The sequence below is a fragment of the Mesocricetus auratus genome, unplaced genomic scaffold (assembly GCF_017639785.1).
Source record: "Mesocricetus auratus isolate SY011 unplaced genomic scaffold, BCM_Maur_2.0 Super-Scaffold_100022, whole genome shotgun sequence".
Classification (NCBI taxonomy): Eukaryota; Metazoa; Chordata; class Mammalia; order Rodentia; family Cricetidae; genus Mesocricetus; species Mesocricetus auratus.
In genome coordinates, this window is record NW_024429203.1 from 37,120,783 (window position 1) to 37,133,614 (window position 12,832).

A 12,832-nucleotide genomic window follows, 5' to 3' on the forward strand; every position below is an offset into this window, starting at 1 on the left:
AGGAGACAGCTAGTGGTACGGGGGGGGGAGAGTACCTGCTGTTATGTTATCACAATAAGTAAAGCTCTTACCCATAGACAGGGTTGGGAGGCAGAGGAGATGTTATGCTTATTCAACAGCTCTAGCATCTGAAAGATACAGGGACAGTGGTAACCATAGGGACGGCTGAGTTGGTTGTCTATTGTCATCTACCATAGAAACCTAGAAGGAAAAAAAAAGTAGCAAGCTTTTATATCCACCTAGTATCACATCAGGACACATTGTGAAAGCGACGGGGCCTGCATAGCAATCTTCAAAGTGATCCTCATCCTCTGTAGCTAGAGGACAAATTGTGCTCAAAAATCAGGCCAAACTTTGATTGCAGAGTGGTAAAATTACCAAGGAAGATGAGGGCTGGGTATGGCTCAGAGATAGAGTACTCGCCTGTGTGAGGACCTGTGTTCAGTTCAGTCTAAGCACAAAAAAAAAAAAAAAAGATGGATTCATAGTCTTCCCAAGTTCCCTAAGCACCAAGGTGAGGGTTCTGGTATGGTGACAAGATCAGGATCTGGCAATGGACAGGGCTTTGTTTCAGTGGATGCCTTTAAGAACCTGAAACCAGGCTGGAGGGGTGGCCCAGTGGTTAAGAGGACTGACTGTTTTTGCCGAGGACCCAGGCTCAGTTTCCAGCCCCCAAATGGTGGCTCACAGCCACCATCTGTAACTCCAGTTCAGGGGATCTGACACCGCCTTCTGGCCTCCACAGGCACCAGGCATGCATGTAGTACACACACATACATGCAGGCAAACACTTAGACACTTTTTTTAAGCTTTGTTTTGTTTTGTTTTGTTTTTGGAGACAGGGTTTCTCTGTGGCTTTGAAGGCTATCCTGGAACTAGCTCTTGTAGACCAGGCTGGTCCTGAGTGCTGGGATTAAAGGTGTACGCTACCACCGCCCAGCTAAAGTTTGGCTTTTAAGAGAAAAATGGCTGAGCTTTTTCTGAGCCTGCAGATGTGCCCCTTCCTCCACACAATCATTTTCTAAGATAGCAACCTCTCCTTGCTTCTAGACTGACAGAGAGGGTCAGGCTTCAGCATGGCTTCATTCAGTGAGGCAAGGGTCAGGCTTCAGCATGGCTTCATTCAGTGAGGCAAGGGTCAGGCTTCAGCATGGCTTCATTCAGTGAGGCAAGACTGGAATGAAAAAGACCATTACCCACAAGAGCTGCAGGACACGACTCACATGTGGGGAAACATCTATGGGCATGGCCCTGAGCTTGCTGGACCCAGGAAGGTAGACCATGGGCTAGATATGGACGACTTCATGATATGAGACACCCTGTGCTGGCCGGGCTTTCTAGAGAAACAGAACTGATAGAAGGAATATACACTACTCGAAGAATTTGTTTCACTGGCTCAGGCAATGATAGGGGCTGAATAGTACAACAACACTGCATGGTGTAGAGGTTGTGAATCTAGAAAGCTGGACACCTCACTGACAGTCTGGGACTAAAGACCTAAAGGATCCCCGCAGAGCCACTGGAATCCATGGCTGAACCCAAAGAAGCTGGAGTGTGATGCCAATAAAGCATGGCTGCTGTGGGGGCTGCAGGGATGGCTCACCAGTTGAGAGCACTGCTCTTCCAGAGGACCCAGGTTCAATTCCCAGCACCCACATGGTTGCTCACAACTGTCAGTAACTCCAGTTCTAGGGATGTGCCACCATCTGTCCTCCACTGGGCACTGTACATATGTGATACACAGACATACACACGGGCAAAGCACTTATACACATAAAATTAAAATAAATAATCAGTAGTAAGCAAGACAAGGAAACAACTCTGTTTTATCCCAGCCCTCTTCATATCCACTGCACAAAGGCACTGCCCACTCTAGAAGAAGGTCTTCCTGCCCAGAAATGAAGATCCCAGAGGTGTTTCTCTTAGTCACTTTCAGGTCCAAGATTAACCATCACCCACCTCTATGGTTTTGGATTTAATGTCCTGGTCAGGCAAGCTGGACTCGATGCTAATATAAAATAGCTCCCTGAAGCTTGGAACCTAGATGGTCTGTGGGAAATAAAGTTGAGATATCTTAGTAGATACTGAGGAGGTGGTCAAAAGCCTCAGAGCACTAAGCATGTCAGAGTGAATACATTATATAAAACCAGAGAGCCCTCCAGCTGATTATGTTTCCTGGGAAATTTCAGCAGACACTTTTCTCATTAAAGTAACAAGGAATGAGCTGGTGAGGTTGCTCAGTGGAGGCTGCCTTTGGTTCAGGGTTAATGGTAAGAGATGTTCTGCAAAACCGGGGTCCCTAGTGTCAATGAGATGATAGAATTCTAGAATAGCACAAATCAAGGGATAGTGCCTCACCTGTCAAAGTCTAGATAGGTGTAATTACCATGACTCACAATAAGACTGCAAGGAAATCAAAACCCCAAACCTCAGGGATCCAGAGCAGTGCTGTTTCTAGGGGCGAGAGACGTGGATGGCCAATGAGAATGCCGCTTTACCTGTGTGATCAAAAGCAACCAAGAGAAGGTGAGTAGAAGGTTGATTACAATGGGAAATGTCATAACTTCACATCAGATTTCCAGGCCTGGGCCAGCTTTCACGGACTTGATTTAAGGAAAGCATGCTACTTTAAAGGTGGTACCTAGGATGTCCTCACTCCTTCCCCCACCAGAACCTGGTGTCCTTCCCCCCTCCCTCCAAAGGGACTTGGTGCCCTCATTCTGTCCCCAGAATGGTCCTAAGAGACATTTATCAGCTGTTGGACATGAGTCTGAGTTGACATCAATGCCACAGGACACAAAATACTGACATTGTCCTTGTTCTTAGAGTGAGGGAGCTTTATAGACATCAACTGTTACATGAATTCTAGTCCAAACTCACTTTCCAGTTCCTGGTGCATAGATGAGATGGATCTACCTAGCAGTAGGTTTCCTAGCTTGTGAGATAAGAGGCATTGCAGTATAAAAAGCAAAAAATGGGAGTTCCTTAAGCTACCTCCCACTCAAATTGGAGCGAGACTGCATCCTGGGCAGAGTTGTAGAGATTAGCACCACTCTCAAGAGCTTAAAAATCAGTTTGTGGGTTAATATAAGTTCCAGAAAGTGGTAGTCACAATCTCAGCTGTTGTGCCAAACTAAGTATTTAGTTTTTTTATTAATTTGCTGATATTTATTTTATGAATGTTCTGCCTGTGTGTATATGTAAGTGCCCTGTGTGCATACATGCAGTGCCCACAGAGGTCAGAAGATGGCATTGGGTGCCTTTGAGGTACAGATGGTTGTGAGCCACCACATGGATGCTGGCAACACTCCCCAGGTCTTCTGCAAGAGCAGCAAGTGCTCTTAACCCCTGAGCCATCTCTGTAGCCCCCAAACTTATTGTTTTTGCTAAACATATCAACACACCTTTTGGTAACTGGTGGTGCCTTTTCATTTAGAGAGTGTGTTATTTCCAACCTGTTAATAAAGCAGGTCAGTAAGTTCTTGGTTGTCTAGGGCCAAGAGCAGGGCTCATCCATCCACAGCCAGAGAGACTCTTCTGTTTCCTGTCAATATAGCCCTGCCACAAACAAATACAGCCAAAAATAAATCTTCTCAATATTCTGGAGAGATGTATGCTGGTTCACCATATGGGTAAAATCACATTAATCAAATCTAGGAGGGGGAGTTGACAAGCATTCTGGAAGACACTGGAACCAGAGAGTAAATGAGAACTCCTACAAAAAAAAAATCCAGAGGCCGCCCACACTGATGAAGTAATATTTTAGCTGCCCAACAGTGTGGAATATGCTGGAATAGTCTCATCAAATAAAGGGGAAATGATTGTGTTTTATCAGCCTTAGCATTAAGAAAGAACCGAGTCATACTTGGAAGGTTACTGGATTCTGGAGACAGCACAGGTCATGACTGTAAGACTGTTTGGTTCTGTTTATCAGATGAACTGGAATGCTGCTGGTTTGAAGCTGACCTAGAGTGGGCTCCTCAGCTGGCCCAGGCTACCTTAAGGCAGTGCTGTCCTTGAAGTCACACAGACAGGGTTAGAGGATAAGGAAGCTGCACAGACAGAATCTCTGAGTTCTTTTAGGACAGTAGCAGCACAAACATTAGGTGCTGAGGAAGGACTGGTTCCTATAACAGACAGCCATTGTTTCAACAGTAGTTCTTGGTACAGAATGAGCACATGACCATCTGGGACTGTGTGACTTGAACTGACCTTCTAAGTTGGATCTTGTCACTTCCACCAAATCATAAGTGTGGGAGCCACAAGCAGCAATCCATTATAACCTAGAACTGACACATTTGAAATTGTGTCCAAATAAAATTGGAGAGCTCAAACTATACCATCAGGTGTCCCAATACCACCTACCTCAGTTATACCAATGAGGCATTCTGTATAACCAGATAATGTAGGCATAAAACGGTCTGGTTTGTGAATGGAGTGCCTTGAATGGTTGAGGTTGAGGAGGTCTACTGTTCCATACCACCCATTCTGGCCTGTAATCTTCCTAGATGGCTAAGCTCATTAACACTTGTGATGAGAAAAGGTGGCTTGGGATAAGAGTATTGGTGTTATAAACAATGGAAGATGCTGCAAGCTCCCAGAAAGGAAGCTGATGCTAATTACCCTTCAGGTGAGCCTTATCAGGAAAGCTACAGCATCTTGGCCTGAGCTGGGAGAGTGAGACATCTAGGAAGAGGCAGCCATCATGGGCAGTGTGACAGGAGTACTAAAAGGAGTTCCCAGAATACTAGAAGAGTTATAGTGTCACACCATCGACAGCCTTGAAGGGAGAAGGAGCCTTCGATTTTATAGGACAAAGGCAGTTTCTGATTCTTAGCATTTTCTACTGAAGTGTGGGGTGTTTATGTTCCACACTATGTGACCTAGCCTATATGCCATGAGTTAGGATGGAGACAGGTCCTAGATAAGAGTCATAATAGAGGGAGCCATTATAGGTTTAAAGAGAAATCTGGCACTAGGGAAATGTCCAGAGATCTACAAGGTTGACCCCCAACTAACAATCTAAGCTATCTTAAATGCCCTTCTCCAATAATGGGATTGATGACTACCTTATATGCCATCCTAGAGCCTTCATCTAGAAGCTGATAGAAGCAGAATCGGGCACCCACAGCTAAACACTGAGCTGAATTCTGGAATCCAGTTGCACAGAGGGAGGAGTGATGAGCAAAGGAGTCAAGACCAGGCTGGAGAAACCCACAGAAACAGCTGACCTGAACAAGTGGAAGCCCATGGACCCCAGACTGATAGCTGCAAAACCAGCACAGGACTGTCCCAGTCCCCCGAACGTGGATGTCAGTTTGGAGGTCTGGTTAATCTATGGGGCCTCTAGTAGTAGATCAGTATTTATCTCTAGTACATGAATGGACTTTGGGAGCCCACTCCACATAGAGGGATACTCTCTCAACCTAGATACACAGGGGAGTACCTAGGCCCTGCTCCAAATGATATGACAGTCTTTGAAGACCCCCAATGGAAGGCCTCACCCTCCCTGGGGAGCAGAAAGGGGACGGGGAAGGGGGTTGGTGGGGAGCAGGGGAGGAGGGGAGAGAGAGGGAACTGGGATTGACATGTAAAACAAGCTTGTTTCTAATTTAAATTATTAAAAAAGAAGAAAAATAAAAAAAGTGAAGAGGTAAGGGGAGTGGGGTTTAAAAGGCCATATGCAGCAAGGTCAGAGGCTTCAGGGCACTTTTCTCAGCCTACTTCCATTCTGGGGAGTGATTTTTCCTTTCTTAGAAAGCTGTCTCTATTTCTATTCTACATCTAACTTAAAAGGCGTGGCTTTTTCTTTATCTTTCCTGGTAGCTGCTGGGATTTTTCAATAATCCAAGGTTGTCTTGGGTCTAGACACCAGGAAGCTAGACTTTCTCAAAGTTGCAAAGGGGAGGAAGAAGTTTCAAATCTTTGTAAGAGTTTCAAAGTCATAGCAACTCTCTGTAGTTAGGGAGAGAGATGGAGGGAGGCCAAGAAAGGAAGGGGGAGAGAGAGAGAGACATTGCAGGAGGTGATGGTGGCTGATGTGGGGGAGAGAGCAGAAGATAGGAGATGTGTGAACTAACTATTAGTGTCCTGTTGTATGGCCACACTCAACTTATGTTTATCTGTCCGTCAGTTAATAGGAAATTGTGTTGTCTGACTTTCTGACTGCTACAAAGAATGCTGTTCTGAACATTAATATATACATTTTTATTTAAATGTTATGTTTTCAGATTTCTTGGCTGGAATTGCTGTCACATGATAATTCTGTTTAACGTTTTGGGAACCTGCCAACTTTTTCCTGGATTGGCATTCCATTGCATGCTATTACTGGTGATAGCATCTTAGTGGGTATGAAGTGATGTCTCCTTTTGGTTTTGATTGTAACTTCCCTGGTGGCTGGAGAAAGATTCAGTTGTCATACTTGTAAGTGTAAGCATGTGTTAAAATCCTATCTGTTATGTTTTATGTCTAAGTATTGTAATGGGCACACCCAGTGTGCTTTTCTTACCATGCTTTGTTTAGAATATAGTCCACAAATTCATATGTTAGAGGTATTCGGAAGCACAACCTGTAGGTTGTTACTGGATCAATGAAAAAAATAGATTCATAGACCAACAGGTCCCTGAGGGGTTTGGTTATCTCACATGAGCTCCTTACCATGTGCTGTGTGAACTACTCTGGGACACTTTAAAGGACTCCCCTGCAACAAGAAGAGCCTCCCCAGATGAACACCTTCAATCTCTCTTCCCCAGCCTTTGGAACCATAAGAGATAAAGTTCCATTTGTTATACACTACCCAGTATCTTTAAGACATGGTGATTTTTGCCTAGAATCCTACCTCATGGGAAGGGGAACCAGGAAGATCAGAAGTTCAAGGCCAAGTCCTTGGTCGTAGGTGAGCATATGTTTGGCCTGGGATACAAGATAATCTGTTTCAAAATAAAATAAATGTACTGGTTAGTTTGTATTGTCAACTTGATGCACACTAGAGTTATCTGGGAAGAGGGAACCTCAATCTAAGAATCTGCTACATCAGATTTGCCTGTGGCCATGTCTGTGGGGAGCTGTCTTGACTGCTGATTGATGTGAGAGGACTCAGCTCACTGTGGACGGTGCCATCCTGGCAGGTGGTCCTGGGCTGTACTGGAGCACAAGCCAGAGGAAGCTAGTCAGTAAACAGCTTTCCTCTACTGCTCCTGCCTCCAGGTTCCTGCCTAGAGTTCCTGCCCTGACTTCCCTTGCTGATAGACAATGAGTTGTCCCTTTCTTCCCAAAGTTACTTTTGACCATGACATTTCCAACAATAACAGAAAGAAACTAGGACAAGGCTCTTGAGAGATGGCTCAGTCACTCTTGCCAGAAAAGCATGAGGACCCGAGTCCAGATTCCTAACACCCACAAAAATGTCATACACAGCACCACATATCTGTAAGCCTAGTGTTAGGATGACGGACAGAGACAGGTAGACCCTAGAACATCAAGCACCCAGGACAGGAAGCAGGGGCAGCCATTGTTCTGGCCACAGGATGGATGGTGGCCTGCAAGTCCCAGCCAGACCCTCTTACTAATCTCATGTTACAGCCATAAATGGAACTGAATAGCCCCTGAGTGGCCCTGCTCCTCTGCCTCTTAACAGAGTTTCTACCCTCAGATAGGACAGTGCCTTCTTCAAGGCAGCCCCCATGGTCCCCTCAGAATGCAATTAGGATGATCCAGCTGGAGACTGTCAAGAGTGTACTTTCCCAAAGAGACAATCTGGATATAATTAGGGAGAGGATTCCATTAACCCATTATTCAATCAATTGAAAGGCCCTCTAACCTGAAAATTTGGAAATGCAAATGAAGGCAGACACAGTCAGAGTGATTTTTAATATCTAAGCGTCCAAGGGCCAGATTACAGCTCACTCCACATGCACAGCTAATTCTCTCAAAGCCTTTTCCCAGTAATTACAGTAAAAAGCTTTGAGATACCTTGAGCGTAATCACAGTTCCAGGAAAACACATTAGACAGCACATTAATTACATTGGTTGCCGAAAATACAGGGGGCGGGGCAAACAGCTCCATAAGGGTTAGGGCTATGGGACAGTCAGATGAAATAATGTAAAACTACAAAAACTGCAAAAGCAGGGCATCTGGGGGAATCATCACCTAAAACCCAGATGGTCACGGGAGAACACTGCTGATGGCCTGATGGTCACAGGGGGATTCAGCTAAGCTGCTGAGCACAGTTCAGGCTGAGGCCCAAGGAGAAGCACAGCCTGGTCACTCAGGAGCTTCTGTGCTGATGGGGTGGGGTGGGGTGAGCCATAAAAAGACTCATGCAGGGGATGGGGAGGTAGTTGGTAAAGTACCTGCAGTGTAAGCATGGGACTTGAGTTCAGATCCCCACCCTCCTCGTAAAAAGCGGTGGGGTGCTAAAATCAGATCCCTGGAGCTCCGAGTCTAGTAAGGAATGCTGTTTTAAAGGATAAAGGCGTGAGCGATGGAGGAAAACATGCCACATCAACCCTTGTTTTCCACATGCCCACTCCATTCAAACAGCTTCCTGAACATATCCACATGAACACACATGTCACATAGACGGACACAAAGCTTCATGGCATTTTAAGACAAACCTCACAAAATGTCATCAGCCTTAGGGTGGTAAGATAGCTAATTGGGTAAACGTGCTTACAGAGTTCGATCCCCAGGATCCACACTCTGGAAGGAGAAAACTATCTCCAGAAAGCAGTCAGTTCTCTGGCTCCCATATGTGTCATGTACCCCTGATATAAATGAATAAATGTAACTTTTTTTTTGGTTTTTACGAGACAGGGTTTCTCTGTATTGTTTTGGAGGCTGTTGGTCCAGCCCAGCCTCGAACTCACAGAGCTCCGCCTGCCTCTGCCTCCCGAGTGCTGGGATTAAAGGCATGTGCCACCAACGCCCGGCTAAATGTAATGTTTTTAAAGAGAGAGTTTTGATATACTTGCACATGGCCTCTGTAATGAGGACTGTCCCTATCAGCAGCCAGAAGTTTCCTCCCAGTACTACCACTGGCTATGCTGGAAAATCTGCTCTTTTTCTACTTATCAATTCCCATATGTCATTTAAGACTCAGTTTCAGGTGTTATCTGATGGAGCAGCTAGCCTACACTGATGGGGATGAAAGACATCTGGCCTGCTAGATGGAGTAGACCTGCACCCAAAGGCTTCTTGTGTTCCTTTCCAAATCTAATGTGTATTGTTTTATGCTGTTTATTCTGAAATAGGGAAAAAGCGAGCATGAACAGGGACTTTACTCATTTCCACAGCCTGGCCACCCAGGTAAGCAGTGCAACTCATGGAAGATAGTCTCTGTAGCTCTGCTGAAGCAAACTCATGCACCCCTTCTTATCCACAGCCCTGTTTCTTCCCTAACAGGTAGAACTCTACCCTGGTGATTACAGCACTCACATTCTACTAAAGTGTGCAATTCTGTTTAAACACAGTAGCTTGGCTTGATAGTCTTCAAAATAGTATAGAGACAAGATCATATAGAATATATTAATTTGAGTATGGCTTATTTTGTTTAAAATTGTGTTTGTGGGATTCAGCTGGTTTCATTTTATTGCTATATACTGCTCCATTGTATGGACATACCAGTTTATATTCTCTACTACTGAGGGCATGAACCCCAGCCCTAGGACATTGCAGGCGATACTGTTATTGGAACTTTTGCCTTCATAATTCTTCTAAGGAATTTCAGGGTCATTGGGTATGTAGATCTTCCACTTAATATGCAAAAACAAATTATCCTAAGCATGGTGTGCTGATATCTTATTTATACTCTAACAAATAAAGCTTGCCTGAAGATCAGAGGGCAGGGCTAGCCACCAGTTACCACAGAGGTCTGGAGATCTGTACAGATAGACAGGAAGTGATATGGCTGGGTGGAGAGAAGAGTATGAGGTAGGAGGAGACAGGAACTTGGCCTCTTTCAGCGGAGGAGTTAGCAAGGTAAGAGTTGGGCATGGCTTCTCTTTCCTCTCTGATCTTTCAGCATTTGCCCCAATGTCTTATCTGGCTTTGGGTTTTTATTATTAAGACCAATCAGAACTCGTGTTACACAGTGGTGCTAATTTACACTCCCAAGAGAATTCCTCTTTCACCACACACTGCCTGTGGTGGTTTGAATAGATATGGCCCACATAGACTCAAGTGTTTGAATACTTGGTCCACAGGGAATGGGATTATAGGAGGTGTGTCCTTGTTGGAGGAAGTGTGTCACTATGGAGGTGGGCTTTGAGGTCTCATGAGCTCAAGTCTTGCCAGTGTGATACAGATTCCATCTGGTGCCTGCTGATCAAAATGTAGAACTCCCAACTCCTTCTCCAGCACCAGGTCTGCCTGCATGCCACCATGTCCCCCCATAGAGATAATGGACTAAACCTCTGAAACTGTAAGCTACTCAATTAAATGTTTTCCTTTATAAGAGTTGCTTTGGCTGAGCATTGATGGTACACGCCTTTAATCCCAGCACTCGGGAGGCAGAGGCAGGTGGATCTCTGTGAGTTCGAGGCTAGCCTGGTCTACACAGCCAGTGCCAGGACAGCCTCCGAAACAATACAGAGAAACCCTGTCTCAAAAAACAAAAACAAACAAAAGAGTTGCTTTGGTCATGGTGTCTCTTCGCAGCAATAGAAACCCTAAGACACTGCCCAATGTCAAGTGCTGCCAGGCCTTAAAAGCTTCATTCATATGATAGCTAGAACCCCACTGTGACTTTTCTTTTGTTAAAAGATTGGATCTCTTTCTTTAAATATATTTGGGGCTTTGTGACATTCCTAGTTTTCCTGTTTTACAACTTATCGTTGATCTTCCCCGTTCCCCAAACTTCCTTCCACCAACTCATTGCTTTATTCCAGCCTCCAGCTCCAGCAGGCACTCACTGGAACCTCACAGGCCACTCAAGATCCAGCTACGCCACTCAGCATATGTCCAGAGGATGCTTCATTCTCCCACAGAGACACTTGCTCAACCATGTTCATTGCTGCTCTATTCATAATAGTCAGAAATAATAAACAGCCTAGATGTCTTTCAACAGAAGAACAGATAAAGAAAACCTGGTGCATTTACAACCGTTGGGAAAAATGAAATTCACAGGTAAATGAATAGAACAAGAAAAACACGGCCCTGAGTGAGGCAACCCAGACTCAGAAAGACAAGTATGGTATGAATTTGCTTATATGTGGATATTAGCTGTTAAGTAATGATAACCAAGCTGCAATACATAAAACCACAGAAGCTGAGTACTGAGTAAGAGACTAGCTTGAGGGAACAGATAGGTCTGCCTAGGAAAGGTGACGCTGCAACGACTAACGGCACACTTGAGGGTATTGTAGAAATTACTCACAAGAGAGAAACGAGCAACCCTGAGGAGTCGAGCAGTTTTCCGCCACCGAACTGGAAGCCGAGAAAGGGGCGAGCGCTCGGCTGTTCATTCTCTTATTCCTTTCTCTGTACACGCCCGTGGGCCTGGCTCGTGGTGCAGTTCCGCCTCCCTGTCTCTAGTCATGCCTAAAGTGGGTGTGGTTAGCGGCGCGGTTCTGCCCTTTCGTTACTACATCCTTATGGTCTTTAGAGTGCCACGTGGCTAATGGCGGAGTCCTGTTTCCCCCTACAGAAAGGGAAATGGAATAGACAGATATGGAATGGGGGTGGGGGAAGAGGGGAAAGAGGGAGGAAAAAGGGAATATGGGGGTAAGAGACAGTTAAAACTAAGGGATATTTGAAAACCTAATATACTAGAAGTTTCCTAATACACACACACACACGGGATACGGAGCCCCACCTGGCCATCTCTTGTCTCCAAATGAAGCTTCCACTGCTGGGATTGGGCTGCATCTAATTGAGTTGTTGGCCAAAAGGGTCCTATGGGAACCCCCAAACAACCCAAGTTGTTGCCAAGTCTATGGGTTGCTCTCCACAAACTGATGGCAGGGCCCCATTGTTGAAGACAACACCTACACAACTCATTGAATGTGGAAAAGTCAAACTGGTGCCTACATCAAACCTTTACTCCTATATTCTATCATCTCTGGTGCAGGAAAATGTTCTGTACTCTACCAAAGGAGAAATGTAAACACTACCCAGCCACAAACCCTCTGATTTACAATGGTGCCCTGCCTGAAAGAGATGCTAGTGCAATGAGTGACCGACCCACATCTGACTTGACTCAAGGCCCACTCCACAAGATGGAGCCCATACCCAGCACTGCGTGGATGGCCAAGACCCTAATACTCGATAGCCCATGGTGTTTATCTCAGCAATAGAAACTCTAACTGAGACACTGTCTGAAGTCTGTGAGTGTCTATAAGAAGTATTGAGGCTAAGGAAGCTAGAATGGACATTGACTACTGTCACCTCTCTTCAGGCAAAACACGTGTCACACAAACAGACTAACATAGTACCTAGGCCTATAGATGAATGAGTTCATTTAGGCATATCATATCTTCTCTCAGTCTGAGATTGCTCATTTGGGATAACACTTTTCCTGGCAGACAGTATAGATCAGCTGACTTAGCACCTGTTTTAACCATATTTTCTCCTACTTTACTCTAAAACAAAATACAACAAGTGGAGTTCTTTGTGTGTGTGGGTTAGTATGTGTGTAGGAGGTGCACTTGCCTGTGTGTGCTTGTGGAGGCCACAGTTCACATCAGACATATTCTATTGCTTGTAACTTTATTTTTTGAGACAGTCTCTGTCTGATCTAACTACCATTAACTCTGATTTGAGCTTCCCATTTCAACTATCCTGGGTTATCAGAAAGTCCCAAGGATCCTCTCCAGCACTGGGGTTACAGTGAAC

At 45.1% G+C, this 12,832-nt stretch overlaps 1 long non-coding RNA gene across 1 annotated transcript; it reads right to left on the minus strand.

Annotated features, from left to right (window-relative positions):
* Positions 1 to 861: 861 nt before the first annotated feature.
* Positions 862 to 11,633, minus strand: LOC121133518. Its single transcript, XR_005870383.1, has 4 exons — positions 11,376 to 11,633; positions 6,839 to 6,929; positions 3,405 to 3,558; positions 862 to 2,498 (listed from the first exon to the last, which is right to left on the minus strand). It is a non-coding gene; the product is annotated as an uncharacterized LOC121133518 (long non-coding RNA).
* Between the last annotated feature and the right edge of the window lie 1,199 nt (positions 11,634 to 12,832).